Source organism: Gymnogyps californianus, chromosome 16 (assembly GCF_018139145.2).
Source record: "Gymnogyps californianus isolate 813 chromosome 16, ASM1813914v2, whole genome shotgun sequence".
In the NCBI taxonomy this organism is placed as follows: domain Eukaryota; kingdom Metazoa; phylum Chordata; class Aves; order Accipitriformes; family Cathartidae; genus Gymnogyps; species Gymnogyps californianus.
In genome coordinates this window covers 16,371,543-16,397,927 of record NC_059486.1, presented here as the reverse complement: position 1 = coordinate 16,397,927, position 26,385 = coordinate 16,371,543, and positions in this window count along the sequence as shown.

Genomic DNA, 26,385 nt, shown 5'->3' with positions numbered 1-26,385 from the left:
CCGGCTCACGCCGGCGTGGCCTTGGTGCCTATGCCCAAGGCAAGAGCCTCGCTGCTCTTCCCACCCCAGCCTCCCCTGCACGAGGGGAGCGAAATCCCGTGCTGGAGCTTGAACCTCTCTTGGTTTCTTTATTTTTCTCCTCTCTCTTTCATTTGTTGCTTTAGTTCCTGAGGCGGAAAGCAGAGGGTTTGGAGGGATGTGCTGCCTTGCAATCACTCTTTTGTGGCATCTTGTCAGTCGAGCCCATGGCAAAGAGAAGGGGAGCGATGGGGGATGCGTGCGTGATGTCAGAGAGTGCTGCACCTCCGCAGGCAGCTGGGACCTGCCCGAGCCACCCCAAGGCCAGGGCATGCCCTGAAGCAGCACGGGGGTGCAGGGCGAGGGGTGTCCTCTGGACTCCTGGGCAGAGGTGCAGGCTGCGGGTGCCAGGACGGGGATATTTGCCTCTTCAAGCCCGGGTGGGGCTTTGTCTTGGGGAGGAACATTTAGGAGATGGCAGGCTTCCCTTGGAGCTGTGAGAATCTCACTGGACTCGTAGACTGGGGGAAGGAGATGGGCTGACCAGGAGGGGTCAAGGGCCAGCTCCAACTTGTGGGGATATGGGAGGGCCCTTGTTCCAGGCAGAGCGCCGGAATTTATATTTGCAAGTTTTCATACAGCTGGCCTGCCTGCAGCATCTTTATCAATGAAAGTGGCGGATACCTCTGGTCCCAGAGCAGCCCACACCACGGAGCCTCATGCTGTGGCCTGTGAGTATCAGAGATTTACAGATGCTAGCTCTTCCCAGGCACACTTTCCTCCGATCTGGGATCTCTTTACGGATGGAGCCCAGAGCTGGGAGGCCACCCAGCTCCGCTGCTCTTGCAGGGACGCGGGAGCAAGCATCTGCACCGCCTTTGGGTGGTGACACCGAGGGTGCGGGTGCTGGCTGTCCAGTGGCAGACTGTGTGTGGCACAGCTGTAACCTGGTAACACCCTTTAGGAATGGCTGCGGTTCATGCATCCTTTTGGCCTCAGTCCCCAAAGGGTCATTATTTCCATAGGAAATAACTATTTCTGCTCAAGATCAATAAGATTTTGTGGAGAAAAAGGAAGAATTTTAAAGGCTTGGTTTAATTTAATCTATTTCTTTGCAGGACGCTCCCTTTGGTAACAATAGGAATTCGATTCCTGCCAGAGCAGACTCCTTAATTAGACCCCACAAAATGAACAGTAACATGTCTCTGGGCTGAAATTCTCCCTTTCTGGAGCTGCAGAAAGGAGGGAGTTTCTAACTCATAATTGCATCTGAATGCAAATGGCTGTGCCAATGTGAATATATTAAAAGCAGCAGCGTCAGCAATCACTGTGAAAAAAATACATAAATGAGGCACTAGCTTATTGCTCCATTTGGATGCTGTGAAATGGCACCTTATTGTGTTATTATAAGATTTCTTGCTTAGTTAACAGAAAATGCTTACAATTAAGTCTGAACTCATTTAGTGCTCAGACTAATTCACATTAGAAAAAGGATGTGACCTCGGCTCCAGATCCCTTTTCTATGGCTCTTGCTCTACGTGGAGGTGGCGCGTCTCGTGGTGGTGGGCTTAGGGAAGCAGCCGTGCCGCGTCCCCCCGTCCTGGCAGCAAGCAGAGCGGGGAAATGCAGCGCAGGGTCCTAGGGACACGGCTCGCACGGGTCCTCGCACTAGGTGCCAGCCGTTCCCTGTGCCGTGCAAGGTGCTCATTCGCCCCCGCCAGCCGCTCAGCCGCTGCCCCGGGCTGCCCGCCCCGGCCGAGCAGGGCGAGTGTGTCTAGAAAAAGCAGAGGATTAGGGCAGGGGAGCGTCATCTTTTGCAGAGTCTGGGGCTGGGGGGTGCCCAGCGAGCTCAGCTCCTGCCCCTTCGGCTGTCCCCAGGGATCTGGAGAGCTGCGGAGGGGAGTCCTGCCCCTTTCTGCTGCCGGCTCCACAGGTCACACGAGCAACAGCCGCCTGGGCAGCGGCTGCACATGGGCCGGGCGTTACAATAATCCCCGTCCTGCTGATGAACCGGGGAGGGGGTGAGGTGATGCCACGTGATGGGCTTTCTGTTTTTTTCTACTTCTCTTAATTCCCTGCACTAATGTGGTTTGGCCCTGATGCTTCGAGCACTGTTCAGTCCCCTGGAGGTCTGCCCATTGCTGTCCGAGCCCCTCGTGCCCAGCCCCAGGCTGGTCTGGCTCTCGGGGCTGAGGCTGCCCAAGGAGGAGGCTGCTGCCCACGGGAACTTGGCTTTGCTTGCCAGACGGTAGGTAGGGACAAAGCAGGGATAACAGCAACAGAAAGCGGGTCTGACGTTTGAGGCGTGCAGCGTGTCTCAGGAGACACGGCTTCTCTGTCTGCAGCCCATCCTGGGAGACGGGCTGTGCACAGGCGGCTGCTGTTGGGGTTGCGGGCTGCGACTGCCGGGAGGTCACAGCGAAAGGCCAGTGTCAGCCCAGATCCACCCTTTGATCGTGAGTAAAAGGGATGCTGTGAATGCTCAGTGTTTGCAAAAAACAGGCGCTACTTACTGGATATCCAAAATTAGCGGAAACCATTGAATTTAATCTTCTTGCATCTCTGCCCTTTTTTATGACATTGTGAAATATCATCCCTGGTACCTTGTAAGAAGGCTGTGAGATAAATGAAGATATGTTTGTGTGTATATCAAACACTGTGATGATGCGCCTTGTAGAAAAGCCTCCCTGGCGCATCAGATAAACACTCTGTCTTCCAAGCACGAATTTAAACATGGTAACTCTGGCAGGGGCCGTGTACAGAAGAATGAGAATAAGATAAATATTGAAAAAGAGTTGCACTGTAGAAAGTTCAGCATGCATCACACGGTTAGGAGCTCTGTCTTAGTGCATCTGAGCAAAACAATCAGAATTATGATTGCGATAGCCACCTTAATTTTAACATTTCCTAACTCTGAGTGCTTGGCTTTGAAACAATAACATTATTTAATGATACAACTTCTGTGTGATTTTAATTATGCTGCATTTTGCGCATTTCAAAGGGACAGCTTGTTCTCAGGGGCTGTGCAGGCTTTTGCCCGGGTGGGCCAGGGAAAGATAAGCACAGAGTGATTTTTGCTGTGGTGCCGCTCGCCCCGGGACGCTGACCGTGGCTGGAAGTGCTGGAAGTGTTGGAAGGGAGCCTGGTGCAAGCCTGTGCAAAGGGGGTGTCTATGGCAGGCGAACAATTGCTCAACACAGCTCCGTCCCGTCATCAAAGCTGGCTCCCTGCCCTCTTCCCAAGGGCTTTGATTGATCCTTATGCTTCAGCACCAGGGAGACGTGACTCAAACCCAAGGCCAGGTGGTGGACTCTGCTCCGGAAAGGTATCGTACATGGCACGGAGAGAGGAACTGCCACATCTGCCCCTTGCAGTGGCTCTTCCCACGAAGAAATACAAGCGTGCACAATTCACCCACGTCTGTACCCGTGGGCATGCTCCCACAGTCTGCAAAACATCTTGAGATTCGGACTCCTTGTTGCTAATTAAGGCACATGGCAAATCTGCACGCCTGTAAAGCGGGGCCTGCGGAGAGCAGCTCCTGGCGTCCCTGCAGGACTGTGCCAGGAGCTCGCTCAGTGCACCACACATGGTGGGCTGGCCTGGATGGAGAAGGCATCTGAAAGCCAACTGTTTGCACAGCACTCACTGTGTTTTACCAGAGGGTGACAAGAACCAGAAGAAACACTGCTCCTGCAGCCTCAGATCCAGAAGACCCCCGAGCTGTTTCCCTGGGCTCCCGCAGCCTCGCCTGGCTCAGCAAGCTGCAGCACCCAATTCTGTGCTGAGGGCAGGATGGGGTGAGCACGGAGCAGTGCCGGACCTCCAGCCAGGCATGCCTTGAACCGGAGGGGCCGGGTGCTCAGCAGCAGAGTGCCGCAGGCTGCAGGCAGTTTTCAGTGCCCATCCATCCTCTGTGGCTGCCGGTGGCTCTCGGGAGCTGAGCCGGGGGTGCCCGGGCTGGCACATCCGTGGCATGCTGACATCTGTGCCGCTCGGGGAGCCACGGGTCCCTGAAGGGTGCTGGGTGTGGGAGGTTTGGGACCCTCTGCGTGGCCTCGGCAGGCTGTGCTGGTGACACAGGACGAGCCACACTGATTTAACGGGCTGGAGAGCACGGTGGAGTTCAGGTTACAGGGAGGTAATTTGCTGGTCCAGGTCTCTGGTCAGCTTAACCCTCCCTGGGGCATTATCTCCCATCTAGCCTCTTGTTGACTGTGACTTCTCGTTATGGCACTGAGGAACATAAGATGCCCACTTGTGCCAGGGATTAAGTAATTAATTATAAAGTGATGTCAAACAGACTCCTAGAGACTGACAAATGTAGCGTGCTGCAGTTCAGGTATCTGACTGTGTGTGCATCAGCCTGTGCCGAGGTGAGAGGACAGGTACCTCGCCAAGCCTCAGCAAGGAGAATTTTCCCCCCCTCTGGTCTGCAGAGCCTGTCCGTGGGCTTCCGCGCCGTGTTGCCCCTGCCTGGCAGCTCTGCCGAAGCCAGAGACACAGCGACCGGACCCCATCAATGGCAAACAGCACGGTTAGCTGTGCGAGTCCTGCAGATCGCAGTGCTCTTTTCCCAGCGACGTTGTGCGTTGAGATTATTCCAAGGAAACAAACACGGCCGGACGCTGACGTGGCCGTGCTCCTTCCCTTCCCTCGGCCGCCTGGCTCTGCTGCGGGAGTCCTCTCCCAGCCACCCAAGTATCAACACTTCTCTTGTATAAACAGTAACTGCAGAAAGAGGCCTGTGGATAAATTATTATCGTGACCCTCATTCTGGTGTGAAAAACTTTCTTGCGCTGCTGAGTGAAAAGTCAAAATTTGCATTTAAATAGAAAACGTTTGGCAGTGTGTAACACACCGGGACCTGTGTGCGGCAGGGGTCCCTGGGCCGTGGTGAAAACACCAGCGGCAGCAATGCCAGGGTCCCGGGAAGCAGACCTCCAAGCAGCAAGACGGGCTGCACCAGCCTGCGCCGCACCAGAGCCTCGTCTGCCTCCACTGCGCCCGCCGGGCTGCGGCACCCACCCAGCGCCTGCGCTCGCCGCAGGCTGCGCACCCGGCTTGGGGCTCCCCGGCCGCCCGCTGCCCCTCTTCGGGTTGGTAACGTGGACCTAAGTTATACACCGCCTGTTTTAACAGCCCGTCTCCGTAAATGCGCACGGGGAGTCCCAGTGCCCCTCGCGCTGGGTGCTCACCCGCAGTGGTGCCTCTGTCCCCGGCCAGCGCTGGCCGTGCTTTGCTGGCCCCCGTGTCTGCCACGTTTTGCGTTTAATGACCTCTTCCGAGAGCTGCTCTCCGGACACGCGCAGCAGGCAGCGCTCCAGAGGCTGTGCAGGAGACTGGCCAAGACAGCAAGGGCCGTGCACCAGAGGGAGAAGTGCAAAGCTTTTTAGGAGGTATATAAATTAATTAAGACCCTTTTAAAGGTTAACAAGGTCCACTCTGTCTGTCATTAAAGTAACTTCATGCATTTAAATTTTAACAGTCAAACCAATTAGCAATAAAAATGTTGTATGAATTGCATTTTATTGGATTCTGGTCAAGTCAGAATTGGTTAAACGTATGATGTTCAGAGGGCTGGAGCACCTCTCCTGTGAAGACAGGCTGGGAGAGTTGGGGTTGTTCAGCCTGGAGAAGAGAAGGCTCCGGGGAGACCTTACAGCAGCCTTCCAGGACCTAATGGGGGCCTGCAAGAAAGCTGGAGAGGGACTTTTTACACGGGCATGTAGTGAGAGGACAAGAGGTAATGGCTTTAAACTGCAAGAGGGTAGGTTTAGATTGGATGTAAGGAAGAAGTTCTTCACTGTGAGGGTGGTGAGGCACTGGCACAGGTTGCCCAGAGAGGCTGTGGATGCCCCATCCCTGGAAGTGCTCAAGGCCAGGCTGGACAGGGCTTTGAGCAACCTGGTCTAGTGGAAGGTGTCCCTGCCCATGGCAGGGGGCTTGGACTAGATGATCTTTAAGGTCCCTTCCAACCCAAACCATTCTATGATTCACTGTATGTCTAATAATAGATTTTTTTTTTCCTTTTCTCCCTTCATTTTAAACAACCTGTATTTCCCAGTCCAGTGGAAGACAGTGGTGCCCATGGAGAGAACCGAGCACAGGGCACGTCTTCCGTCACTGCAGCTGCTCCTCTGAACTGTGCGGGTGGGGGGACCCGAAAGCCCTTTCCTGGGAGAGGAGCAGGCAGCAGAGAGCGTCCTCTGGTTAGCAAGAGAAATTAATGTACCAGTGAAATAGTAACCTTGCCGCTGGGTCAGAGCTGCTGAGAGGTGGAGCAGTTCCTTTCTTTACAAAAGTTGGAATTATCTGACTTTTTTTTTTTGCTGAGGCGGCTCCCGGGTTGCGGCAGGGTCGCTGCGCACGTCGCTCTGACCCAGCCATTGGCACGGCCGTGCAGGTACGCCGGGAAACACGAGTGTGCGCAGCACGCCTGGCACATCCCTCGGCCTGACTGCAACATCCCCACTGCTGGCGGCAAGTTACGCCTGGACCAGCGGGTCACGGTGTGGACCACCCATGAGCTCCGGACGTGGGACGGTGGGATGGTGGCAGCAGCGGCCAGGGCCACTCTGACCGAGACCCCTGCCTCGCTCCCCGCAGGCAGCCTGGCACGCTCACCCTGCGCTGAGCATCGTCAGGAAAACACTGGGGACTCTTGGTGATGCCTTTCTGAACGCACCCACTGCCCTGCTGCCGCAGGGACCCCTCGGAGCCCCTTCCCACCTAAAAGGGCAGTAAAGGAAAATCATCTGCACAAGGGGCCCAAAAAGCTGATGCAGCAAGTTCCAGGCCTCAGCAAAAATTACAGGATTACGGCACATCTTCTGCCCGTAATAAGGACCATGTGAATCGGGAGGTTTGCATAATTGCAGGCTGTCAGAGGGCCAAGCAGCCATCGGAGCGTAATGCAAAGGGCTCCGTTCAGAGGAGATGTAGGTGGTACCCGGTCAGTTAGATTGCCAGCACCTGCCCAACTCTTATTGCAACCATAAACACGAGCAGTTCCAAACCACTCGAGAAGCGTTCAGTGCCTCCAGTGCGGGGTGGTGGGAGAGGGACACTGCCCAGGGCGAACTGGAACAGACCTCAGACCTGCTCTTGCCTTCCTCCTGGAGAAACCCAAGGAGAGAGATCGTTCCCAACCGTGCAGACACTTCAGAGGACTTACTTTGGAGGAAGGTGGAAGTGACAAGTGGCACAGGGAGCAAACAAGATGCTCCGATCAGAAATCTATTTCTGGCTCGGTGTGACAGCAGGTCGATCCAAATGGAAAGACTCAGTGGAAGGACAGTGGGTAAATTCTCTGCATATAGGCATGGCAATATTTGTTTCCCCCAGAGCCCTGCAGCCAGCAGGCTGCACAGGTACCCTAAAACCAGAATTTGAAATGGCAAATGGGGATGGCAAAAGGACGTCAGGACAGAACCGGGACGGAGGGGGCTTGCTGCAGGACGGGGCAGATTTGGTCCCTCTGAAGGGCTGGCGCACTGTCTGTCTGTGCTGCCAGGATACCCGGGATGAGCCCGTCAGGAATGATGGCCTGCGGAATTAAAACCTGCTGCATGCTGATCACCGATCAAAATGAAAAATTCTGGGGAGGAAGGGGGAGTGGGATTAATTCTCAGCAGAGCTGCTCCGAGGGTCTGCGCGCCGAAGCTGCGGCTCCGAGCACACCCGAGAGCGGTTGTGGAAACCAGATGTTGAGGAGCAGTCATGAGGGGGAGGGAGAGCGAGGGGCTGGTATCTGTTCATAATTACTCTTGATTTTGTGCGATGACATTGAGATTGTAGGCAAACATGAAAGAACACTTGTGGGGACAGCAACGTTCATGCCGGCCAATGGATTAATAAAGCATGACTGACATGCAGGGAGCGAGAAGGCGCACATGGAAGTGTTTTGTAGGGGGTTTGATGTTGCACAGGCCCAAGGAGACCCTCGCCGATGCTGCTGATTGCCCTCCCCCCCAGCACAGCGATCGGAACACCGTGCTTGGAAAGCTCCCAACCCTTCCCGTGCCGTGCTCTAACACCTACACGTGACCAGTAAATACTCGCTTTGCTGTGCCAAGGGGAGTCCTCGGGCCACGCAAGGAGCCTGGTTCGGGAACAAGCACTCGGGTGCAGGACAGGGGCTCGCTTGCCTCTGCCAAATGCACGGCAGCCCCACAGCGGACCGGACCCAGGCATGCTCCCAGCGGGACTGGCAGGGTGCAGGCACAGGACCGGCACCCACCAAGGCCAGGCATCATGCTGTCACTTCACCTTGGGAATGCAATGGTGTTAACAGGAACCCCAGCATCTGCTGGTGGCTCCTCCAGTGCAAAGGGCTTAGACAAACCTGGCAGAGCTGGCATTGTCCGGCGCAGCAGCTGGAGGCCCCGGCCACACAGAGAGCTGAGTGAATTCCACCGTCACAGAAGCCTGGTCTTGAAGCCTTTCTCTCCTTGGACATGAGGAAAACTGCAGCTCATTGCAATGAGCAATTAGCCAGGTCTGCCAGGAGTGGGGAAGACTCCCATGGACTCCAGTGGCAACATTAAAAATGAGTTTAATCAAGTTTCTTCACTCTTTGAGGAAGCAATAAAGATAAAGGCTGATCATACAAGCACTACGCTTTCCAGTTTTAGTAATAGCATCGTGTGTCAGCAGCTGGAATGCATTCTTCATAGAAACTTACCCTTTTTTTTCAAAAAGTGGCTTGTACAAACAGTCCAGTGTAGAGCTGCCCCCGAGGTCTGTCCCCCCAGCGTCGGTCCGTGGGTAACGTGGTAAATGCTCATTCAAGCTTGACCTTCAAGATGGTGAATTCCACCAGCCCCGGCACTCAGGGCTGCTGTGGGAGAAGGTATTTTTCTCTGGGCTTTGTTCACGCTGGCAGAGCGTCCAGGAAAGCTAGCTGAACCTCCTATGAAAGTCACTGACTCAATAACAGCATATCAATGGTTAAAATTTAAAGGTTACCCACTTTCAGTTAAATTGGAGCAATTAACAAGTAATCAGATTAACAAAGTACCGTATTCTGGATAAAAGGATTTTTCCTTTAGTAATTGCCCTGTGGCATGCACAAAGCCTGCAATTTAGGAAATGGGATCAGAACCACAGGCTGGGGAGCGGGTGCTCACCCTGGCCAGCTCTCCTGCACAGCAGGGTGCAGGTAGTGCCCTCATGGGCATCATCACCCATGGCCCCAGGATCTTCTATGCAGCCTCTGGAGTTTAAAGCGACTGATCCTTCCTTTCTTCAGAGAGGTACCGGACTGCTGTCAGGTCCCAGGTGGACCCTGGCATCCAAATACAACCCATTCTGAAGGAGGAGGATCTGGACTAGCCTTGAATCCTCCGCTTAGCAAGGTTACACCCAGCAGGTAGGTTCATTCACGCTTCTGGAGAAAGACAACCTTCCAAGGGCAATGAACTGGGCGAGAGATGCGGGAAGCACAAACCAGGCTCTGTTCAGAGCAAAGGGGAGTCACTTCAGTCACCAGCCGCCTCCGTGCGCTCGCTTCAAACCTGGAGAGAAACTGTTGTAATTTTTAATTTGTAAAATAATGAGAAAAGGAGTGTGTGAATGGAGAGACCAGAAGAGCAGATGGGCAGCAAGGGCTGCCCAGCATCACAAGCAAATTCCAGACGCTTCTGGGATTCCTTGCACCAGCAGGGTTTGTTTTGTTAGCAGTTTGGCATCCTTCCTTTCTTAACCTTCGTGTTTTGTAGAAGCAGCCTTGCTGGGTGCATGACTGGGAAAGCACAGAGCAGCACTTCGCATCTCACCGGCTAGTGCCGGCAGCTGCCAGACTCTCTAGCATGCTCACGTATTATTTTGCTCCTTCCTCTGCATTCAAACCACTATCACCAGCCCTGTTCTTAATCATTGGAGGTCAAACCAAGCTGAAGCCTGTGGTTTGCCTGCCTGTTTAACTCTGTGTGGCTGGGAAGGGGTCACCTCCCTTCACAGGCTGGGGCAGAGCTGCCTGGCCCTGCAGGACCTGGTCTGGCAGCCAGCTAGCGCAGGGGTGCTCGCTGCCCTGTCCTCTGCTGCCAGAAAACATCCAGTCTCTGCCTCACCGCCCACTGAGGCAGGGAAGTCTCCACTGCAGTTCTTGTAGCCCTGCGCTCGGTCCTGCACGCCCGGCTCAGCACCTTTCCCACCGGGGCACAGTGGCTTGTGTGGTGTATCAGTGCAGAGGTGTCACGGGTGCACATGATGCCGGCCAGCTCAAGGGAAAACCCAGTATAAGCCATTAGCAAATCCAGGATCTGCTCGCGCTTCTAGAGGGAAACTACTGCCAGTTGAGTGGGTGGATGTCTCTGATACCTCCTGCCCCCAGCACAGACGGGAGCACCAGGATTTAACTCTTACCAGAGGAGCTTTTGCTGCATGCCTATTGCATTTAGTAGAAATGATCCCAGGAAGGTCAGAGCTCCAGGAAGCCTGGAGGAATACGCAGCAGATGAGCAAACAGCCAGGTGGAAACCCTCTGGCACTGCCTCCTAGCAAGCACAGCCACCACCACGGCCGGGGCAGGGACCAGGACCGGCCTGGCTCCACCTGCAGCAGAGCCGGGTCTCACAGGCGGGCAGCAGGGTGCTGCTCGAGGCAAGCCGAAACGAGGTGGTACTAATCACTCCTGCCAGCACACAGGGAGGTAGCGAGGTGCACCTTCGTCAGGTCTCAGGACAGCTCTCTGCTAGCTGGCGGCTGCTCACCGGGGAGCACCATGTTGGTCTCCAGAACCAAATGGAACTGTACAGTTCCTGGCATCCCTATGGGCAGGAGCTCTGTTCCTCCCGCTAGCTTTAGCACTGCAGCTGAGGATCTCTCTATTGGATGCACTTCAGTCCCTGGTCAAACAAGACAAGAACAGCTCCAAGCACACAAAGCAGCATGCAGAGGTGTCCGATTCACACCGCTTTCCAGACCCCTCTGCAGTGAGCCCAGCTGCCTTGCTGGCCACCAGCCATGCTGCATAAGCAAGGGGAGCAGCACGGGAGGCCCGGCTGTGAGCTCAGGTCTCCCGGTAGCAGTGTCCTGGGCTCTCCCAGGGAGCCTGGGCTGGCTGCTTCACCTGTGGGGACAGAGAAACCTCGCAAGGGATTGAGAAGTATTGCCTCTTGCATCCCAGACTCATCACTGCTTGCCCTGAGCCTCAGGAACTGGTAACTTTCCAGGAGGAATAAGCAAAATCCTCAACAGTTCCCGAGGACTTTCACTTTATACCCTGGTCTTTGCTCCGAAGAGTGCTGCCTTTGAGTGGCAGCCCTGAAGGAGGTGGTTTGCACCTGAAAGGTCCTGCTGCCTGCAGTGAGATCTCACCTTCTAGGGACACATCTACAGACCACGCTCAGCACTCCCCTCACCTCTGCTGTAGCCAAGAGTCCCAGTCCAGAGAGCACCCCAAACTCCAAGGTCCCTTATCAGCCCTCACCCAGAGAGCTGAGCTCTACTTAGCCCCACTCCCAAATGCTCCCCGTGCTTTTATCCCCTGCAACTGGGCCCAGGTTCAGCTGGTCCCTGATTGCCACCCAGCTTAACTCCTTCCGTGCCAAAACCCTGTCCCCGCTCCACCCTGCTGCACAGGCTCCGGGGACTGGGTGCCGCGGCGGTGCCCAGCCACAGCCCCTGCCACAGAGAGCCTGCCGTGCCTGCACCGCGCAGGTCCACGTGTCCCCAGCAGCAGGCAGGGGTGCTTTTGGGGCGTGTGTGCCACCATGCAGCATCCCCTGCTAACAAGGAGCAATCGGGCAGAACCGCGCCGGAGGTTTCCCAGCGAGTCAGGACTCGGCGGGGGGATCCAGACCTCTGTTTTGCTGAATACTTGTGGCATTCGTGGGCAGTTAGAGGATTAAGTGCTAACCCCAGCGTGTTTGTGTATATGTGTGTGCATGTGCCTGCAGCAGAGGCGGCTGGGCCAGCCAGGGAATGGACTCTCTCCAGAGCAGTAATGCTTAACGCAGAATTGTTTTCTCTAGGCCAGGATTATCGTAATGATCTGGGTAGCTAGCCGCAGCTCCAATCCTATTACTCCATTAGCATGGGCGTTATAAGGTGACACTCTGCATCTGCTTGACAAAACACAGCTTCAGACTTTGCGCTGAGCATTTTAACCGAAAGGAATTCAGTTTTCACTTGAAGAGGATTCTCTATTATTATTGGCTTATAGCTGCTTAGAAATAAACAGCAATAAATATTCTGCCAATTTACTTTCAGAATGTTCTCATTTGAAACACGCCATGCAGAAAAATATTAACAAAATAAACTCCTAGCTTATAAAAGGCTAAAGAGAGCTTTTTTTTGGAGTGTGGATGTTTGTAGAAGTATTTTCTAAAGAAGCTGCAATTTGAATTAAGCAGCCATTGGTAACATGTTCTCTCAGGGCAAGCCACCGGAGATTGCTGTATACATTTGCTGTGTGCTAGCAGTCGTGAAACCTAAGAGCAGACTTGGCCGCACAGAGGGGTGGCAGAGCATCGCTGCATTTTGCAGTCCGGGAAAACAGGTGAGCCGTCAGGTTTAGGAAAGGTCTACACCATGCTGCTGAGCGCACAGAAAGACCCTGCCAGTCCCCCCCAGGTGATCCTCCAGCAGCTATCTCCTTTTACATCTCCTCATTGTTTACTGAAAATTCGCAAGCTGTGTCTTCGAGCTCTTGGGTATCAGTGCGCAAGCTAAGAAGGATACCGATGCCTTGACACTGAACGTAACAGAGTTGTATTGTTCTTGTAACGAGCCCCAGCTCTTGGATGGCAGACACAATGCTTACACAATTACATTACAACAGAATAGGATTGCATTAGTTAATGGAGATGACCGCCAAAGAGGAATGTTCTCTTCTTATTAATTTAAGATAATTACATTAAGTTCCCTTCTCAAACTCAGTCTATGAGGGTGTTTTTCCATGATCTACAGCACATCAGCTCCCATGTAGTTTCTTTAGATTCTTGGTCAATGGCTATTGTTGATGGAAGCACGGGGGTTACACGTGTCTCCAGAGGGAGATGCAGGGCTCCCAGTGGGGCTGGTTTTGTCGGCAGGGCTGGAAGCACACAGTACAGTGATCATCAGAACACAGAGCCCAGAATATCCAGCTTCTCCTGAACGTGCAAGGCCTCCCACAGTCACAGAAGTTAAGGCTTGGATATACCTGCAAGAACAGATGTTGTCCAGGATAGAGTGTTTACTGAAGAACTGCATTTTAGGGGAAAATGATTAAGGATTATGTGGCCAAAATTCTCCATCAAGAGGCATTCATTTGGGAAGGGGCCACAAAGCCCACTCTGCAAGCTGGGTGCCTATGAAAGTGCTCTTTTTCCCGACTGGAAGACTTTCAGTCGCAGAGACAAGCCCCACTCCATTACTCCCCTTTCTCAACTTGGCATGCGTTAGTCCAGTGCCAGCCCAGGAGGTGCTAACATGATAAAGTGTGAAAGCCTGAAATAAAGCTTAACACAGAGTTTGGAATGGAGTTGTTCAGCATTATTGGCTTGTAAATTGTTCCTGTGATGAGATTTAGTAAAAGACTGAAGAGGTCTTTTGGCAGTGGTAGAGTATTTATGATGCTTTTGTACTGGTACACGAACACTTTCTTGTTTTGCCTGTGTTTGTGGCTGCCCTGGAGGCTGTGTCCTTGTTTATTAGTACTTCATATACACAGGTGCCAGGGAGGTTTGGGGCTTTTCCAGCCCTCCTGTCCTCAGGCACTTCACTGCAAAGGTGACAGCTGGGAAAACTGCTGGTTAGGAGTCTCTGTCCTGGGGAAGAGAAGCGAGGGTCCATGATCCATCCTCGGGGGCAGGAGGTGCCCTGCATAAGGTTTGGGGAGGACTGGTGTCTCACTCGGTCGCTGAAGGTAAGCTTTCTCGTGCTTGCTTTCCAGCACTGCAGGAGTGGCGCCGAGTCCCTGCTTTTCAGGGCAGGATGCCGTGAAATGCCCTGGTCCTGATACCTGCCTGCCAGAGGAGGCCACAATGCCCTGTCCTGGCCTCGGGGACAGCGGTTGGTGACCAGCAGCAGCGGGGATGGCCAGGCAGGGCCATCCGCCTCCATCCTCCCTCTGGTTGCGTGTGGTCACACTAAGGTTGCCCTCACTTACACGGCTGAGGATGACAGTTCGCTGCTTCCACCAAAGCAAATTCCACGCCGTGAGGAGCTGAGCTCCAGCGAGGGGCCGGCAGGTCATTTGCTGTGGGCATTTTTAACAACAAACTTCAGCTCCAACGAGCACTCACGAGGATGGAGAGTGTAGGAAGAGCTTGGTGAACGGAAGCTTAGTTTTGAATTTGCCCAAACGTTGCCCCTTGTGTCAGGACAGACGTCATCAGGTAAGGGGGATATTCAGGCCAGTGTTTTCACAGGAGCAACAGAGACATCTTCCTTTAACACTCAGGTCACATATACAGCCATCACGCTAGTGCTGGCAGTCGAGTGCCTTTGTGTCCCTGTGCCCGTGCTGCTGAGTGTCGGAGCGATCGCTAATGCCACGGTTCCCACTCTGCACGCTTTGGAGGGGCTTCTCTCCCCTCGGTGGTGCTGTACTTGAAAAGCACAGTTAGGTACCCTCGAGTGGGAATTTATGGATGTATGAGTCCACAAAGGGCACAGTCTTCCTCCAAAGAATAATGCTGTGCATGGCTACCTAGACCAGCAGAGGCACAGTAGACCTGCCACCTTCTCTGTTTAAGCTTTCTAAGGCAGGAAGCAAAACCTGTGTCTAAGCACAGACTGACATACTTTTCAGGAAAGATGGCACCCCTGGGATCTCTGGAATAAGCACTGTAGCAGGTTGCAGCATTTATGCACTGGTCATGTCAGGCCAAATGGGACGTGCTGCCCCTGCTGACTGCTGGGCTGGTTGCCATTGGGAATCTCGCATTCGGGTTGCAGACACACTTGGGACTCCCCTATTTGTACTAACAACAAAATGAAAGCTGAGCTAAAGCCTGGCGATGTGCACAAACAACACTCTTGCAGGGCTGGAAGGGGAACAGCCAGAGGCTCGCAGCAGCTCTTCCCGTTGCGCCTGCTGGCAAGTTGTGCAGGCGTGCGGGGACAACCTGCCTGTGCGTCTGGTGCAGACCGTCTCTTAGTCCTGCCCTTGCTTTTTCCTCATTTACTGGAGTTCTTGAGCCTAAAAGCAGCAAGCCACAGAACCATGGCCTGTTTTTAGGAGCGGGGAGCTGAGACTGGGGTGCCGCAAGGTCTGGAGGAATCAGGACGTTGCACAGACAGGCAGCATCGCTTCTCACGGAAACATTGCGATAGCACAGACAGGAGCCCCGCTCCAGCTGCGAGAGTGAAGAGCCACTGTGGAGCCAGCAGCACTGGGTCTTTTCCAGGGCTGGTCCTGTCTGCTGCTGGGGTACTGACAGGGCGTAGGAAAACAAGTCAGCCAAAGGCACGTCCCTGTAGTTGTGTGGGTGGGTTCTTGGTCGGGGGCTCCTGGAGGGCAGGGACAGTGAGTGGGCTGTCTCAGGAGCTCCGCTCCAGCACATCTCTCTGCTCTAGTTATTAGGCTCTGGTGTATTGGGGGAAACCTTGGGCGCAGGCTCAGTCCTGCCCTCGCATCCCGAGGACAAGCACAGCGCCCGCGGGAAGGGACCACAGACACTGCCCGGCCGCTCCAGCTATCTGCCAGCTCTTGCTGCCGGCGTGATACAGACTGGTGCACCACACCAGGAAAGCTGTGGAAATCCCACATTACTTTACCACACTGACTGCGGGCATTTGAGCCCCTTGGGAACGGAGATGCAATCCGCCCTTTCGCTTCAGGATCTGGAGGCTGGGCTGCCGCAGGCTCCTCTGCCCTGGCAGGCTCCGCAGCGGCTGGGGCTGCCGCACCGTGCTCTCCCAGGACCTGGGGGTGCCGAGCCGAGGCAGGTGGGAAGGCATCGAGAGACAACATGTCTCCAACGTGCAGGACAGAGGCACTGCCCCGCAGCTGCTCTGCTCGGCTAAACTCTCCTGGGAGCCTTAGACTGCGTGGTGATGCCTCGAACTATTCCTGGCTCCGCGGATGGGCTGTTATATGGTATCCTCCCATCTTAGGCATCATCAGGGTGGGACTTACGTACTGTCACTAGGTTCCTATAAAACATGATGGATCTTATTGTAATCCTTGGAGCCCACGTAAGAAGATACTCTCTAGACATCCATAAAACATGCTGGGATTTGCAATTAAAATACCTGGGTGGTGACTGTGTGCCCACAACCAGCTTTCCCTCCCTCTTCAGTTTAGAGCAGCTCCATGTAAACCCTGTTTTGCAATAGTTGTTTAAATAACAAGCTGCCTTCAAAGGAATATATTTAGAACAGCGGGTCCCCCCCCCCCATAAGCACGCTCTGAAAGTTTGAATGATTTCAGCTGGTTTGGCGAGAGTTCCCTGTGATATCATGATCCGACCATTTCTTTGCGGATTTGGTGTGCTCAGGCACCGAAAGGCTCGCAGCTCTCGCAGCCCCCATTGCTGAAGTCCTACAAACTGCATTTCCAGATGCACGTGGGCCTGGTAGAGCGCAATGAACGTGTGCTGCGTGGGGGCATACGACGTGCCAGCTCGAAGCAGGCTGTTTTTCTGCAGGCTGTCACAGGCTCCTGGGGGAACAGTTTCCTATGCTGGTCACCCGCCGGCGTTTCCCGGTTGGGATTACTGTTTTCAGTGGCCACTGTGGCAGAGGAGGCCACACTTACATGGCCTTAGGTGGACAGTTCCCATGGGCCCAGGCCTGGTATTTTCCCTGTTAACGCACGTGTGACTTTTTGACACTTTAATATCAACAAGGAGTCTCCGTGAGGCAGAAGGTGGGTAGGCTTATTTAAAAAACCAAAGTCTTCCATAGAGCAGTGCATTCACAGTGCTCACATAAGCAATTGCTCTGATTTGTAAATGCAGCAGGCAGAGGCTGGGAGAATTTTCTGAATGTCAAACAAATATTGATCTTTTCATTTTATAGAGAACTCCCCCTCCACCCTGCCAGCCAGGTAACTCGTGGCAAACCAGCCAGCTCCCCTCGCCTTGGGAACTGCTGCCTCCCTGGCTCTCTCTTGATGGTACAAAGCCAGTTCCTCTTATTATCTGCTGGTTGCAGATGTTCATAAAGCTGTGAATCAACCGCTCCGGAGCTGACAGTTTTTAGGCTAGGTCATGTTCCGATTTCTGTGAATTTTTCAGGAAAAGTGAAGCAGCAATTTATGGGCAAAAGGACAACAGAAACGTTTGCTTTCCCATTACAAACATCCCTCTCCTGACCGGGGCCCCAGCCCTACGGGCTGAGCGGTGGAGGCTGCATGGTAGGAGGCAGAGAGGAGCCCTGCACAGCCTCACCTGAGAGCGCAGGGGAGAGCCGCTGAGGAAGACTGGGGTCCTACACATCTGAAGATCACATGCCGAGCATGCTCCTTACAAGGGCTCCTTTGTTCCCGCGAAGGGCTCACCTGAGGAGCCGTACTGCTCCGGGTGTGTGTAATTAGCAACAGGAGCTCGGCCATGCTCGTCCTCCCTAAGGCAGCTCTGATCATGTCTCTGCAGCTCTCCAAATTTTTTGCCCAGGTGGTGAAGCCGAGGGGGGTGGTACAGAGGGATGAGCTCTGCTCCCACCGTCCCCTCCTCGCCCTCAGGAACGTCTGCTGCTCTCGTCCCGGCTGCACGGGGACAGCCCGGCACGTCGGAGCAGCGCACGGAGCCGCCTTGACTTTACAGTGGGAGGAAAGACACAGAAAGATCTAAAGGAAGCCCGGAATTACTGTTCAGAGCCTCCTTGCACACCCACCCAGAAGGAGTTTGACTGCAGTGGAGGCCTGGGTTGCTGAAGTTGCAGACCCATTTTTCAGCCGCTGTTGCAGTGTCTGGAGAGAAAGGCAACCCCCACGGGATAGTTTTGCTGGGGGCTGACACATATGACTACTCCTGTAGCCAACATCTGAAGAAAACTCAGACCACTGTGGTCTACTTTACTGTTGGAGACTTATTTTTGACTCTGTTGGTTAGGTCACTCTACCTCCCCTATTTTCTCAAACTAAACAAGATGCTGCCTTCCACAGCCAAATAAAAGGTATCTAGGTAAAGAACATGTCATGCACCCGGTGAAAAAATAAGCTTTGCATTAACTACCAAAATGCAAGCAGTTGTACGGTGAATTGTATATATTTTCAGTGCAAGATTCCCCTCGATATTCCCACAAGAATTTGAAAGACTGTATTTTAATCAAGAAGAGCAAAGGCTGCTCTCCGGCTGCGGAAGAGCCCGCTGCAAGTCCTCTGTGCCCAGCATTGCCCCTTGGACTGAACTACAGGCACAAGGTCTTTCATCCAGTCGAGAGAAATGCACGACTAAACAGTTTTTCGTGCTTTAAAATGCGTGTTGCTGTCTCACTGGAGTAGTAGATTTAGAAGTCCTGCGGCCCAGAATTTTTAGCACGTGTTAATCTCGAGGGTCAGATCCTGTTTTCCCGTGTGAGATGCACTGGGACGCGGGCAGTGCTGCCTGAAGTGCCCGAGTGGGGCTGAGCTGGCATGTCGGCACCCACGCCTGGAGGGCAGCGGATGGGTCCGGACCCCGGAGATGGCTCTCCTTTGACTCTGAAGGGCATTTCACATCGTTCTGGGCACTGACTGAACGTTCCAGGGCACATCTAGCTGTCCCCTTTGTTCTGGGCCCCCAAAATACGCTTATTGCATTAAGTCTAACTGCAAGAAGACTTACTCCAGCCAGGCTGTCCACTTACTGCTCTGAACTGGTGGAAGCGATGCCGTCCCCCCGGCCGGCCCCGCAGCTCCTCCAGCCACACGGCCGCAGCCGCCTGTTTGAGTGGGTCTGTCCCGGGGCTGCCCCTCCGCGGGGCTGCTCCCACCCAGCCCGGCTTTCGGAGGCGTGCGCTGCCTCCGGCGCAGGGAGCCGGGAGGAGGCAGCTGCCTGGAGGCTCCAGCATATGCTAGCCAAGGCTTTTCCTCCAAATGCTGCTCACCAGAGAAACAAAGGGAAACAAGAGAGCAGAGACGTGCAGCGAACGCCTGAACGCAAGCCTTCGGCTTGTTGGGGCTGTGTTTGTCTCTGTCTCTGGTGTTAATTTGAGTCAGCATCCTCGCCCGGATCCCTTCCGTCACGGCTGCTTTGGGGCAGGGGCAGAACGTAGCACCGACTCGAAGCTGCTGTGCAATATGCACCTCGTACACTTCCTCCCTGTGTGAGATATTGCGGGATTTTCACAAGCCTTTTGGGACAAAAGATAAAATCAACGAGGAGGAAAACATGTTAGCAACAGAAAATAGGATTCAGAGACGGGTGAGGTTCTGCCAGGTCGCGCTTCTCCCCCCAGCCGAGCTCAGGCCCCCCGGCTTGCTCTGAAAACGCTGGGAATTGGGTTCGGGGGGGTTTGGCTGGGGGAGGGGGATGTGTTCCTGGAAATGCCCAGGAGAACTTTCTCAACACAGTTCTCCAGGTAAAACCCTGTAACTTTATCATCCTCAAATAATTTGAAAAGAAGCCCCCTGTCCTCTAGGCACACAAAGAATAGCTTGATACGTTGCTAACAAAGCCTCTTAAAAGATAAAGAGCAAAATACAAGGCAAGGAGAGCATGCCTGGCAGGCAGACAGGAGCTGGCCAGTATAGGCCAAATTCTTTAGGAGTTGAGTTTCCGTTTGGGCTCAGCTTTCCTGCAGATTCTATACACCTAAAGAAAACAAACCGTAATCCTATCTGGGGCCCAGCACTCTATTTATTTCACCTGGTGAAAAGATCTTGCCAATTCCTCCACGCTGAAACCCAGCAGCTGCCCAGCAAGGGAGCTGGGCCATAAGTATGTTCTGCATTACAGAAAACTTGATATTAAAATACAAATGTGGTCTTGCGAGGACGTTATTTGCACTCGTACTGTGCGAGACATTCTTCCAGGTTTCTCTCCTGTTCCGCCGTGTGATTTGGATCCCGCTCGCTGCCGTTCCTCAGCCTCCAGTAATCCCGTTATACAAGCTATAATCCGCAGATTACAAGGGGGGGAGGCGCACAGCCTCCGCTCGCCCCCTCGCAGCCGCACATTTCGCCTTGTTTTAGGTGAGGAGCTGGGCAGAGGAACGCACCGGCCAAATGGAAATGTCGATTGCTCCTTTAAATTGCTCAGAAATAGGGTCCCCTCCCCTCCCTTTGCCTTCCCCTCGGCTTTATCGCTTCCTTCCTCTCTGATTTCTGTGAGTCCGGAGCAGCCGCAGGCCAGGGGCTTTGCCGGGTTGGGGCGCAGCTCCCCAGCCAGCCCCTGGAGCGGGAGGTTGCACCCATCTGCTCGCTGGGCTTTCACATCAGCACTGCTGCACACGCCGGCAGGCAGGGCAGGCAGGGCAGGCAGGGCAGGCAGCGCAGACTCCCGCCCTGCGAGCGGGGCTGCCCCGTGCTGGGGTGCAGGGTCGAAGACGGCGGGTGAAGCAACCCAAGCTGTTCACCCCTGGGTGCAGGCTTAATGCGGTTAGAGCCGCTGCGTGGGGTCCTGCGGGGACAGGACCTCCCACCCGCACCCTGCGCACAATGGAGCGAGCTGCAGCCCGCAGCAACGGGGGCACCGGGCACCGCCTCGGAGAAATGCTCCCACCAGCAAAACAAGAGCAGTTGTGTTTCTAGCGAGTAAGGAGACAAAAAGCCAAACATTTTCCACTCTCATTTCTCTTTCCTGCGTTTTGTTACTGATACCTCCCCATGGGCATTGGAGCTCTGACAGACGAGCTCTGCAACGGATTAAAGGGTTACTGTGCTCAGCTGTCAGATGTTGCCGTCCCTTAGCAGGACGGTGCAATCAGATACTGCCTGTGCCCCGTCCCGCTCCCCCAGCCTGCGCACCAGCCCCTGTCGCTGCTGGTGCAGGGCAGGGATGGAGCAGGAACCGAGGCTACAAGCTCGACCTTCCTGAGCCTCCCCCTTCACGGCCAGGTTTGCCCTGAGTTGAACTTGCCCTTTTAGACGTCCAGGGAGGTGGCCCTAAAATCAACACCCCCAAGCGTGCGCAGGCACAGCTCCGCTGCTCTCGCTTTCTGGCCCGGCAGAGGTGAAAGCGGTGGTGTCTCTGCCCGGCTGCCGTGGGAGCGGGAAGGGCTGTTGGAAGGTCCAGCATCATTCGGAGGCTTGCACAGAATTGCTGCTCAAGCCCAAGGGCTGGGCCACCGAAGGGTCCCCCCCGGTGCAATGCCACCTCACGGACCGTAGAGCACCGGGGAAAACCTAATGCTCATGGCAACCTGCTCCTGCTGCCCCAGCACCACCTAAATCCCATTCTCCTCGCAAGCTGAGGTTTCTAGCTGAGAGACTTCTGTATCCCCCTGTAATTAGTAATGCTCAGAAAATAAAAGCCCTAAGTATTTGCAGTATTATCACAATCATTTCAGGCTTTCTTTGGAGACGGATGCTGCTGACAACATCTCAGCTGCTTCCCAGGCTGATAAGTCATACAAGTATGCAAGGAAGAATGGTGCGGAGATACGATCAGCGTTAATCCTTAAATATGACCAAAGGGAAAGGACCATTTTCCAGAACTCCCACTTGCTGCAGCTTTGAGCAGAGTCATGTTAAGAGCTGTTAGGACAGTTTGTGCTTGGGTTCACTTTGTGGGCTCACCAACGACCATTGCAAGTCAGGTCTGCTCCCTGCTAGCCTCAAGGCACAACAGAACAGGGTCTGTGGGGCTGTGCGGTGTGTCGGCATCAGCCCTGCACCGCGGCTCCTCTTCCCTGAGGAGACCTAAATGCAGTGTGGGTCTGGGGAGAAGTCACCTCTTTGCCGTCCTGAGGATAACCGAGCTTAGCTGGTATCTTTCTAGTAACAGGAGTCTCCAATACTGTGAAAGCAAAATAAATTGTTGGATGTGAACACTTGATCCGTTCTTACGTGGCTGGAAGGTGGATTTTTGACTTCTCTGATGATCTGCTGCCCAAGCCTCTATCACGCATACAGAAGCTGCTCGCTTCCGGAGACACCCGAAGACAAGTGTCCCCTTTGGGGACGGCTCCGGCCGGGCGAGCAGAGGGAGGTGCTGCGTTCCCACAGGGAAACCTCCCCAACCATCCCACGAAACGTTATTTCCACGCAGCGTGTTTCTTATCTCTGCTTCGGCCGCTCTGGCAGCACGAGGATGCTGCTGCCGGGTGGTGCTGGTGCCCACTCCAGACGGGAGCCGGACGGGACGGCCCTTCCAGCCGCCTGGGTGCCAGCACACACCAGCTGAGCTCCGGCGGGCTCGGTGGCACCGTGCAGGGCTCTGCACCTCCCTGCCCTTGGGTCCAGCCAGTGTGGGCCACGTGGGGCTGCCGGTGAGGGGGCAGAGAAGCCCCTGGAGCCTGCAGCCCAAACCCCCCCTCCTCGCTGTGGCCCGGGCTGGGATTTCCCACGGAGAAGCTGCAGACTCAGCGGAGGGGCAGGCTGCCTGCTGTACAGCTAAGCTGGGGTGAAACCTGGTACAAATGGCCTGGAAAGGGGCAGCAGGGCAGCGGCGAGGGGTGCCACCCCCAAAGGACCTGCGGAGCTGCAGAGGGAATGCCAGCGCACGTTGTCACACGCTGTTTCCAGCTTGAACAGTGTCGGGGCCAAGCGATGACTTTTTGAGAGGCAGGCACTGCTCGCCAGCTGTTTAAATCTTGATGGCTCTCAAATAACAAGATTAGGCAATTGTAGGCTACAGGAAGGATACCAGTAATTACCGCCTGATTGGTAAGAGCTGTAATTAAAGTGCAGTGTATTTCAAACTCTCGGAGCACTACTCCGGTCCACTCCGTGTAGCCATCCTTCCATTTGGTTCTCATTTATTTGCCTCTCCAAACACAACCTCTTCTGGACCTTGCCAGGCATCTTTAGCGGCTGGTGCTGGATGTGGGCGTCTGCCAGGGGCAGCTCCTGGGGCAGCTCCCGTGTTGGGGGGTTGGCTGGATGAAACTGTTGCCTCCCCAGCCTGGTGGGCACAGAGGATCCAAGCATGGAGGCTGCCGTCTCCTGGGCATCCTTAGCGTCCGCCGGGAGCTCTGCCTTTGGGTGCAGACATGCTCTGTCCACCACTGCCCGTGTCTGCCCTCACTCTGGGAGCTCGCTGGCTTGGCTTGCCTGCTTGGAGAGCACGATGTGCTGCCGGATCCAGACGGTAATACCCGGTGTTTTAGCTCCCAGGCCTCCTCTCCTCTCATTGCGCTGGCGGCTGCTGTAGTGCCCCGGTGTGAGGGTGAGCTCAAGGGAAAGAGGAAGACAGAAACCAGCGGCTTCTGTCTCCGTATCCCCATCCTTCCTTGCTGAGACGAGGCGATGCCCCTGCCTGTGAGCCGCCTGCAAATGCTGCCTGTTGACTCCCCCGAGCGCTGAGGAGAGAAATCTGTGAGATCATAAACGCTCATATGCTTGTAGGTTTGTTCATCTTCTATCTTTGGTGATTCAGTTTATGTTGTAAAATGTAAAAAGGCCTCCTACGTACATGATGTCTCTATTGTATAAAAATATCAGCCATGGTATTTTCAAAATATCTCCCCCTTCCAACAGTAAGTACACCCAGCCAGCGCTTCAGCCACCATTTCGACTGCTGCTCAGCGAGTCATCTCCGGACCAGCTGGAGCACCACAAATATGTAGAGACAATGAGAAGTGCTGCTGTCCTTCAGCTGCAAATGAATGTTTACTACAATAAGGGCATGTTGTCTACCAGATGATGGTTAATAGCAGTCCCCTAAACTGGTTGAGTTAAACTCAGCTGTGATTGAAGGCAGCTGCTGGGATTGATGCACACTCTGCCTTGCTAAATGCGCTACAGCCAAGTGATTAGTGTTTTCCAAAGGGAACCATCGATCACCTCTTGTGTTTGTTTATTCTCCAGCAGCCGAGGCGGCCTGCTCGTGGGGTGTGGGATCCGTGGCCTGGTGGGCTGCCTGTGCCAAGCAGCGCATTGCTGTGCATCTTCACTCCCAAGGACTCTCGGTGCCTGTGCCCGGGTCGGGGTCTGGCCAGCAGCCGAGTGGCAGGATCCGCTCCCCGGGCTGCACGTCAGGGATGCTCTGGTGAGTCCGCGTCCGTGGGCTGCCCCACGACTGGAGCTGGGACCTCTGGACAGGCTGACTTGTCCCTGGCAGGCAGACCGGTGAGCATGCTGCTACTCCTCCTCTGTGGGTGCTCCGGCTGGGACCTTGATGCACATGGTCCTTTCCGCGCAGGTGCCCCCACACCTCCAAAGGGAGTCTGCAGCCCAGAGCAGTGGTATAGAGACGACTCGTTACTGTTAATTCTGAGCTGTGGTGAAATTCCCTCTCTTTTTGGCCAAACGTCGTCACTCACTGCAGCTGCTCCCGCACAGGGGAAAGGACGGTTGTTAGAGGGACTGAAAGCCACATTGCTCGGTAAATGGTTCTCGCGCCTGGGACTGTCAGGCAAGGTCTGGGGTCCGAAAGTCTCTGCTCTTTCCTCTTGGTCAGTGCACCAGAACGTCTCCAGATGAAGCTGGCCTTGCCATTTTGGCATACAGTCAGCTAAGCAGAAGTTGGATGCTCTCTGCTAAAAATGGTGAGTATTTCAAGAGGAATGTTGTGAGGAAGGAGTTGGGGGAAGAAAGGAGCTTTATCTTTCTTAGCTTAAATTTTCAGGATCAGCTGAGCGACAGTGCCGTGTAGCTGGAAGGGGACACGGTGGATCTGCCACGTGGTCACAGAGTTACTGCTCTGCCAAGGAGATATTTAGCTTGCTTGCTTTTTCTGGGGATGTTTGCTCAGACGGCAGCTCACATCACCGGGCGGAGAGGACGCGCTTCAGCCTTCCCTGCAATGGTCCCGCAGTGGCTAGTTAACTACGGTGAAATTAGTCTCTTGGTGGCTCAGTTGTTTCTGATTAACTTAAATATATACACCGAGTCCAGGCTGCTAAGCAAAGCTGAATTTGTGGCCTGTGCGCATTCCTGTGTGGTCCCAGGCGCGGTGGCTGCCAAGCCCTGCCGCTGCCTGCCCGGGATCCCTGCCTGCCCGGGATCCCTGCCTGCCCGGGGTCCCTGCCTGCCCAGCCAGCGCGGGCGACAGCAGCCGGCAGCGAGCCGGCGGGCGACCCTCGGCAGGGGAACCGACGTGCGGAGAAGAGTCTCAGCCAATGCGCAGTGCTTTCAAGGGGTTGGGTGCATGTTTTTTTCAAGACCATATTTTCTCATGCCAATACTTGTAGCTGTCTTTGGGAAAGCTGATGACAGCCGGCAGCGTGGAGGAGGGTGCTGCATAATGGTTAAATGCCATATAGCGACCCCTATAGTTAAGGTTACATGGGAATTTCTATAGGCTAAAAATTTTCCCAAACATTCACCTGCTGGGCTTAAATTTTCCATGCTTGTTGTTTGCCTGAAGGTGAATTGTTTGCAAGCTTGAGAAAAATTCCTTTGGCTGTGTCTGAGTTATGGGAGAAGAGAAAATACTCTCTTCCCACTGGAAAAACTTTAGCTGCCTTTTTCCCCCCCTTCTTCTTCAGACAGGACTACAGAAAAAAGTCTGGAGTCTGAAAAGCCTCGAAACCTGGCCTGAACCTAGCTTTTCTCCAAGCCAAGTACCTCAGTGGGGAGATTACAGTGAAGGAAAAAAAGGGATAAGAAAATGGGAGACTGGGCAAAAGGGGCTGGGGGAGGGCATAACTCCGTTTGAGCCTGCTCTGCGTTTCCATCATTTCTCTCTTTTCCTTTTTTTGGTGTTGCCTAGTACGGCTTCATGAGCTCTGCAATTGCAGCGCCAGCATGGACGGAGGTGCGGGGTCTGCTCTGGCGCTGAGAGGTCGGAGCTGCGTTTGGGCAGGGCGGGCAGACGGGGCTGGTGTCCGGTGCTGCCGCGGGGCAGCAGCCCGAGTCCGAGATCAGGCAGAAGCACCCCGTGCAGCAAAGTCGAGAGGTGCGTGCTTCGTTACACACTCAGCAAACCGAGGGTCCGTTTCTCTAACCATCTTTCCATGCTGTAAAGCTTTATTAAAAGGCATCAGTAAGAATGATAAAAACAAAGGGTGGGAACTTCCCCCTTCTCGAAAAGATATAGATAATTGGAGGAAGAACTCTAAGTCTGATGAGTGCTCTGAAAATTTTCATGCTAAGAAACTTGGGCGGCTTCTTTTAAGGTTTGTTGTTTGATATTTTTTTTTTAAGTAAGCAAGTTACAAGCAGGATCTTTGTTGATGAAGTTGCACCATTAAATGAAGGAAATATGAAAAAGCTGGACTCCTACATTGACTTTCTCCTCTGTGGTGCTCATAAAGTTTAAAGAAAAGATACATTTTTCTGGTTAAATGTGCAGTAAACTGGACCAGACAGAAAATTGTCTATTAACATGCACATCCTTGTACATGTTTCCTAGTCTTTGGAAAATCTGAAAGGTGCATTTGAGAATGAAAGACCTGCTGGAT